This window comes from Amia ocellicauda, unplaced genomic scaffold (genome assembly GCF_036373705.1).
Source record: "Amia ocellicauda isolate fAmiCal2 unplaced genomic scaffold, fAmiCal2.hap1 HAP1_SCAFFOLD_68, whole genome shotgun sequence".
In the NCBI taxonomy this organism is placed as follows: Eukaryota; Metazoa; Chordata; class Actinopteri; order Amiiformes; family Amiidae; genus Amia; species Amia ocellicauda.
Genome location: NW_027102996.1, coordinates 132,501 through 140,000, shown reverse-complemented (window position 1 = coordinate 140,000; position 7,500 = coordinate 132,501). Strand labels below are relative to the sequence as shown.

The window sequence follows — 7,500 nt, the reverse complement described above, 5'->3', positions numbered from 1 at the left end:
ACATACTTGAGAGCAAAGATCACATTCAATCTCATTCAAGGCACGGATGTGAATGCAACGGGATGAAATTACTGAAATGATGCCTGCCCTCGAACTGTGATGATGGACTACCCGACTCGCCAATAATATTGGGTTCTGGTGTATTGAAATACAGGAGCTGCTGGATTTGTGTGTTTTCTTACCCCCTCACCATAGTTTGTCAAATGTTTAAACAACTGAACTTATATTCAAGGTTTGTTTCTCTTCATATGTTTTACTGGTTTACATTTGTCTCAGCAACCTCAGCAAAAATGATTCTTCTGCTTTCAAAACAAAATGACAACAGGATGAATGCACACACTTGAAAATACAATACATGCAATGTTATGCATCATAGTGATGCAACCTCCTTTCAGTTTCATACTGCATGTCAATTGAAATCCTTATTGAAATGCACACCTTCTCAAGATTGCGCTTGACTGGCGTGTCAGGCACTCAATTACAGCTGTATTATCAAGACAATGTGTTCGTTTTGTAAAATATAGTTCCGGTCTGGTGTGGCACCCCAGCTAACGCACAACGTTGCCACAACGTTTCGTGTTAGCAGGGACTGTCTGCGGCGCGCTGGTGTGTCCCGGACTTTAGAGTAGAGAGACAGTTCAACTGCAAGTATGAGCGGCAGAAACGGATATTGCCTTCCCTTTAAGTAGAGCGTCAGGGACAGCCTCCCTGGCTTACGGCCATACTAGCCTGAAAACGCCCGATCTCGTCCGATCTCGGAAGCTAAGCAGGCTCGGGCCTGGTCAGTACTTGGATGGGAGACTGCCTGGGAATACCAGGTGCTGTAAGCTTTTGCATCTTTTACACACCAGAGGGCGACAAATCACGAGTTTTAACTTTGGATACACGCAATTTCATCATTATTTCAGATTTGACTTCCCCAAATACACAGGCATACAATAGATCTTGTTCTCCAACGTAATCGGTCCCTAGTAACTAGGGTACATTCGTAAATAAATTGAGCATCATGGCTAGAAGTGACTAAATGTTGCCTAATCTTTCTCATCGAGAAATGACACAATTACAGCAACACAAAAAGGAACTCCACCGGACAAAGTTCAGTGCTCACAAGGAGCCTCATTCAACACACACGGTTCCATTCCCATTCATGCAAAGCACGAAAGTGTAAAACTTGGGAACATACTTGAGAGCAAAGATCACATTCAATCTCATTCAAGGCACGGATGTGAATGCAACGGGATGAAATTACTGAAATGATGCCTGCCCTCGAACTGTGAAGATGGACTACCCGACTCGCCAATAATATTGGGTTCTGGTGTATTGAAATACAGGAGCTGCTGGATTTGTGTGTTTTCTTACCCCCTCACCATAGTTTGTCAAATGTTTAAACAACTGAACTTATATTCAAGGTTTGTTTCTCTTCATATGTTTTACTGGTTTACATTTGTCTCAGCAACCTGTTGAATGATTCTTCTGCTTTCAAAACAAAATGACAACAGGATGAATGCACACACTTGAAAATACAATACATGCAATGTTATGCATCATAGTGATGCAACCTCCTTTCAGTTTCATACTGCATGTCAATTGAAATCCTTACTGAAATGCACACCTTCTCAAGATTGCGCTTGACTGGCGTGTCAGGCACTCAATTACAGCTGTTTTATCAAGACAATGTGTTCGTTTTGTAATATATAGTTCCGGTCTGGTGTGGCACCCCAGCTAACGCACAACGTTGCCACAACGTTTCGTGTTAGCAGGGACTGTCTGCGGCGCGCTGGTGTGTCCCGGACTTTAGAGTAGAGAGACAGTTCAACTGCAAGTATGAGCGGCAGAAACGGATATTGCCTTCCCTTTAAGTAGAGCGTCAGGGAGAGCCTCCCTGGCTTACGGCCATACTAGCCTGAATACGCCCGATCTCGTCCGATCTCGGAAGCTAAGCAGGCTCGGGCCTGGTCAGTACTTGGATGGGAGACCGCCTGGGAATACCAGGTGCTGTAAGCTTTTGCATCTTTTACACACCAGAGGGCGACAAATCACGAGTTTTAACTTTGGATACACGCAATTTCATCATTATTTCAGATTTGACTTCCCCAAATACACAGGCATACAATAGATCTTGTTCTCCAACGTAAACGGTCCCTAGTAACTAGGGTACATTCGTAAATAAATTGAGCATCATGGCTAGAAGTGACTAAATGTTGCCTAATCTTTCTCATCGAGAAATGACACAATTACAGCAACACAAAAAGGAACTCCACCGGACAAAGTTCAGTGCTCACAAGGAGCCTCATTCAACACACACGGTTCCATTCCCATTCATGCAAAGCACGAAAGTGTAAAACTTGGGAACATACTTGAGAGCAAAGATCACATTCAATCTCATTCAAGGCACGAATGTGAATGCAACGGGATGAAATTACTGAAATGATGCCTGCCCTCGAACTGTGATGATGGACTACCCGACTCGCCAATAATATTGGGTTCTGGTGTATTGAAATACAGGAGCTGCTGGATTTGTGTGTTTTCTAACCCCCTCACCATAGTTTGTCAAATGTTTAAACAACTGAACTTATATTCAAGGTTTGTTTCTCTTCATATGTTTTACTGGTTTACATTTGTCTCAGCAACCTGTTGAATGATTCTTCTGCTTTCAAAACAAAATGACAACAGGATGAATGCACACACTTGAAAATACAATACATGCAATGTTATGCATCATAGTGATGCAACCTCCTTTCAGTTTCATACTGCATGTCAATTGAAATCCTTACTGAAATGCACACCTTCTCAAGATTGCGCTTGACTGGCGTGTCAGGCACTCAATTACAGCTGTTTTATCAAGAGAATGTGTTCGTTTTGTAATATATAGTTCCGGTCTGGTGTGGCACCCCAGCTAACGCACAACGTTGCCACAATGTTGCCACAACGTGGCGTGTTAGCAGGGACTGTCTGCGGCGCGCTGGTGTGTCCCGGGCTTTAGAGTAGAGAGACAGTTCAACTGTAAGTATGAACAGCAGAAACGGATATTGCCTTCCCTTTAAGTAGAGCGTCAGGGACAGCCTTCCTGGCTTACGGCCATACTAGCCTGAATACGCCCGATCTCGTCCGATCTCGGAAGCCAAGCAGGCTCGGGCCTGGTCAGTACTTGGATGGGAGACCGCCTGGGAATACCAGGTGCTGTAAGCTTTTGCATCTTTTACACACCAGAGGGCGACAAATCACGAGTTTTAACTTTGGATACACGCAATTTCATCATTATTTCAGATTTGACTTCCCCAAATACACAGGCATACAATAGATCTTGTTCTCCAACGTAAACGGTCCCTAGTAACTAGGGTACATTCGTAAATAAATTGAGCATCATGGCTAGAAGTGACTAAATGTTGCCTAATCTTTCTCATCGAGAAATGACACAATTACAGCAACACAAAAAGGAACTCCACCGGACAAAGTTCAGTGCTCACAAGGAGCCTCATTCAACACACACGGTTCCATTCCCATTCATGCAAAGCACGAAAGTGTAAAACTTGGGAACATACTTGAGAGCAACGATCACATTCAATCTCATTCAAGGCACGGATGTGAATGCAACGGGATGAAATTACTGAAATGATGCCTGCCCTCGAACTGTGATGATGGACTACCCGACTCGCCAATAATATTGGGTTCTGGTGTATTGAAATACAGGAGCTGCTGGATTTGTGTGTTTTCTTACCCCCTCACCATAGTTTGTCAAATGTTTAAACAACTGAACTTATATTCAAGGTTTGTTTCTCTTCATATGTTTTACTGGTTTACATTTGTCTCAGCAACCTCAGCAAAAATGATTCTTCTGCTTTCAAAACAAAATGACAACAGGATGAATGCACACACTTGAAAATACAATACATGCAATGTTATGCATCATAGTGATGCAACCTCCTTTCAGTTTCATACTGCATGTCAATTGAAATCCTTACTGAAATGCACACCTTCTCAAGATTGCGCTTGACTGGCGTGTCAGGCACTCAATTACAGCTGTTTTATCAAGACAATGTGTTCGTTTTGTAATATATAGTTCCGGTCTGGTGTGGCACCCCAGCTAACGCACAACGTTGCCACAACGTTTCGTGTTAGCAGGGACTGTCTGCGGCGTGCTGGTGTGTCCCGGACTTTAGAGTAGAGAGACAGTTCAACTGCAAGTATGAGCGGCAGAAACGGATATTGCCTTCCCTTTAAGTAGAGCGTCAGGGACAGCCTCCCTGGCTTACGGCCATACTAGCCTGAATACGCCCGATCTCGGAAGCTAAGCAGGCTCGGGCCTGGTCAGTACTTGGATGGGAGACCGCCTGGGATTACCAGGTGCTGTAAGCTTTTGCATCTTTTACACACCAGAGGGCGACAAATCACGAGTTTTAACTTTGGATACACGCAATTTCATCATTATTTCAGATTTGACTTCCCCAAATACACAGGCATACAATAGATCTTGTTCTCCAACGTAAACGGTCCCTAGTAACTAGGGTACATTCGTAAATAAATTGAGCATCATGGCTAGAAGTGACTAAATGTTGCCTAATCTTTCTCATCGAGAAATGACACAATTACAGCAACACAAAAAGGAACTCCACCGGACAAAGTTCAGTGCTCACAAGGAGCCTCATTCAACACACACGGTTCCATTCCCATTCATGCAAAGCACGAAAGTGTAAAACTTGGGAACATACTTGAGAGCAAAGATCACATTCAATCTCATTCAAGGCACGGATGTGAATGCAACGGGATGAAATTACTGAAATGATGCCTGCCCTCGAACTGTGATGATGGACTACCCGACTTGCCAATAATATTGGGTTCTGGTGTATTGAAATACAGGAGCTGCTGGATTTGTGTGTTTTCTTACCCCCTCACCATAGTTTGTCAAATGTTTAAACAACTGAACTTATATTCAAGGTTTGTTTCTCTTCATATGTTTTACTGGTTTACATTTGTCTCAGCAACCTGTTGAATGATTCTTCTGCTTTCAAAACAAAATGACAACAGGATGAATGCACACACTTGAAAATACAATACATGCAATGTTATGCATCATAGTGATGCAACCTCCTTTCAGTTTCATACTGCATGTCAATTGAAATCCTTACTGAAATGCACACCTTCTCAAGATTGCGCTTGACTGGCGTGTCAGGCACTCAATTACAGCTGTATTATCAAGACAATGTGTTCGTTTTGTAAAATATAGTTCCGGTCTGGTGTGGCACCCCAGCTAACGCACAACGTTGCCACAACGTTTCGTGTTAGCAGGGACTGTCTGCGGCGCGCTGGTGTGTCCCGGACTTTAGAGTAGAGAGACAGTTCAACTGCAAGTATGAGCGGCAGAAACGGATATTGCCTTCCCTTTAAGTAGAGCGTCAGGGACAGCCTCCCTGGCTTACGGCCATACTAGCCTGAATACGCCCGATCTCGTCCGATCTCGGAAGCTAAGCAGGCTCCGGCCTGGTCAGTACTTGGATGGGAGACCGCCTGGGAATACCAGGTGCTGTAAGCTTTTGCATCTTTTACACACCAGAGGGCGACAAATCACGAGTTTTAACTTTGGATACACGCAATTTCATCATTATTTCAGATTTGACTTCCCCAAATACACAGGCATACAATAGATCTTGTTCTCCAACGTAAACGGTCCCTAGTAACTAGGGTACATTCGTAAATAAATTGAGCATCATGGCTAGAAGTGACTAAATGTTGCCTAATCTTTCTCATCGAGAAATGACACAATTACAGCAACACAAAAAGGAACTCCACCGGACAAAGTTCAGTGCTCACAAGGAGCCTCATTCAACACACACGGTTCCATTCCCATTCATGCAAAGCACGAAAGTGTAAAACTTGGGAACATACTTGAGAGCAAAGATCACATTCAATCTCATTCAAGGTACGGATGTGAATGCAACGGGATGAAATTACTGAAATGATGCCTGCCCTCGAACTGTGATGATGGACTACCCGACTCGCCAATAATATTGGGTTCTGGTGTATTGAAATACAGGAGCTGCTGGATTTGTGTGTTTTCTTACCCCCTCACCATAGTTTGTCAAATGTTTAAACAACTGAACTTATATTCAAGGTTTGATTCTCTTCATATGTTTTACTGGTTTACATTTGTCTCAGCAACCTGTTGAATGATTCTTCTGCTTTCAAAACAAAATGACAACAGGATGAATGCACACACTTGAAAATACAATACATGCAATGTTATGCATCATAGTGATGCAACCTCCTTTCAGTTTCATACTGCATGTCAATTGAAATCCTTACTGAAATGCACACCTTCTCAAGATTGCGCTTGACTGGCGTGTCAGGCACTCAATTACAGCTGTTTTATCAAGACAATGTGTTCGTTTTGTAATATATAGTTCCGGTCTGGTGTGGCACCCCAGCTAACGCACAACGTTGCCACAATGTGGCATGTAAGCAGGGACTGTCTGCGGCGCGCTGGTGTGTCCCGGGCTTTAGAGTAGAGAGACAGTTCAACTGTAAGTATGAACGGCAGAAACGGATATTGCCTTCCCTTTAAGTAGAGCGTCAGGGACAGCCTCCCTGGCTTACGGCCATACTAGCCTGAATACGCCCGATCTCGTCTGATCTCGGAAGCTAAGCAGGCTCGGGCCTGGTCAGTACTTGGATGGGAGACCGCCTGGGAATACCAGGTGCTGTAAGCTTTTGCATCTTTTACACACCAGAGGGCGACAAATCACGAGTTTTAACTTTGGATACACGCAATTTCATCATTATTTCAGATTTGACTTCCCCAAATACACAGGCATCCAATAGATCTTGTTCTCCAACGTAAACGGTCCGTAGTAACTAGGGTACATTCGTAAATAAATTGAGCATCATGGCTAGAAGTGACTAAATGTTGCCTAATCTTTCTCATCGAGAAATGACACAATTACAGCAACACAAAAAGGAACTCCACCGGACAAAGTTCAGTGCTCACAAGGAGCCTCATTCAACACACACGGTTCCATTCCCATTCATGCAAAGCACGAAAGTGTAAAACTTGGGAACATACTTGAGAGCAAAGATCACATTCAATCTCATTCAAGGCACGGATGTGAATGCAACGGGATGAAATTACTGAAATGATGCCTGCCCTCGAACCCGGATGATGGACTACCCGACTCGCCAATAATATTGGGTTCTGGTGTATTGAAATACAGGAGCTGCTGGATTTGTGTGTTTTCTTACCCCCTCACCATAGTTTGTCAAATGTTTAAACAACTGAACTTATATTCAAGGTTTGTTTCTCTTCATATGTTTTACTGGTTTACATTTGTCTCAGCAAACTGTTGAATGATTCTTCTGCTTTCAAAACAAAATGACAACAGGATGAATGCACACACTTGAAAATACAATACATGCAATGTTATGCATCATAGTGATGCAACCTCCTTTCAGTTTCATACTGCATGTCAATTGAAATCCTTACTGAAATGCACACCTTCTCAAGATTGC

General features: G+C 43.3%; 5 non-coding genes and 1 pseudogene across 5 annotated transcripts; all 6 read left to right on the top strand.

Annotated features, from left to right (window-relative positions):
• Positions 1–711: 711 nt before the first annotated feature.
• Positions 712–830, top strand: LOC136741468 (5S ribosomal RNA). The gene has a single exon (XR_010814160.1). It is a non-coding gene; the product is annotated as a 5S ribosomal RNA (ribosomal RNA).
• Positions 831–1,885: 1,055 nt separating this feature from the next.
• LOC136741294 (5S ribosomal RNA) lies at positions 1,886–2,004 on the top strand. The gene has a single exon (XR_010813993.1). It is a non-coding gene; the product is annotated as a 5S ribosomal RNA (ribosomal RNA).
• A 1,066-nt stretch (positions 2,005–3,070) lies between these two features.
• LOC136741482 (5S ribosomal RNA) lies at positions 3,071–3,189 on the top strand. Its single transcript, XR_010814173.1, has one exon. It is a non-coding gene; the product is annotated as a 5S ribosomal RNA (ribosomal RNA).
• A 1,058-nt stretch (positions 3,190–4,247) lies between these two features.
• On the top strand, positions 4,248–4,356 carry LOC136741728 (uncharacterized; annotated as a pseudogene).
• A 1,055-nt stretch (positions 4,357–5,411) lies between these two features.
• Positions 5,412–5,530, top strand: LOC136741549 (5S ribosomal RNA). Its single transcript, XR_010814236.1, has one exon. It is a non-coding gene; the product is annotated as a 5S ribosomal RNA (ribosomal RNA).
• A 1,055-nt stretch (positions 5,531–6,585) lies between these two features.
• LOC136741432 (5S ribosomal RNA) lies at positions 6,586–6,704 on the top strand. Its single transcript, XR_010814125.1, has one exon. It is a non-coding gene; the product is annotated as a 5S ribosomal RNA (ribosomal RNA).
• Positions 6,705–7,500: the final 796 nt, after the last annotated feature.